The following is a 244-nucleotide window of genomic DNA, read 5'->3' on the forward strand; positions in this document are numbered from 1 at the left end:
AGGAGAAGTGAAGCAAGCTCCAGTGGCTTGCATAGCTCAGTGCTGTTTTCTAAAGCAGTGGTGCAAGCTTTTGTACAAAAGCAAAAACAGCAAGCAGTTAATTGTCACAGAGTGTAGTTTAAGTGCATTTTTATTCTTATATAGAGATTTTCCCTACCTTTTGTAACTCTTGGGGTCTAGGAAGGGGACCCCTGGTTGGAGGCTTTATAGCAGTTATGCTAGACCCAGAGAGGGAAGTCAATAC

The sequence above is a fragment of the Tupaia chinensis genome, unplaced genomic scaffold (genome assembly GCF_000334495.1).
Source record: "Tupaia chinensis unplaced genomic scaffold, TupChi_1.0 Scaffold140391_1, whole genome shotgun sequence".
NCBI lineage: Eukaryota > Metazoa > Chordata > Mammalia > Scandentia > Tupaiidae > Tupaia > Tupaia belangeri.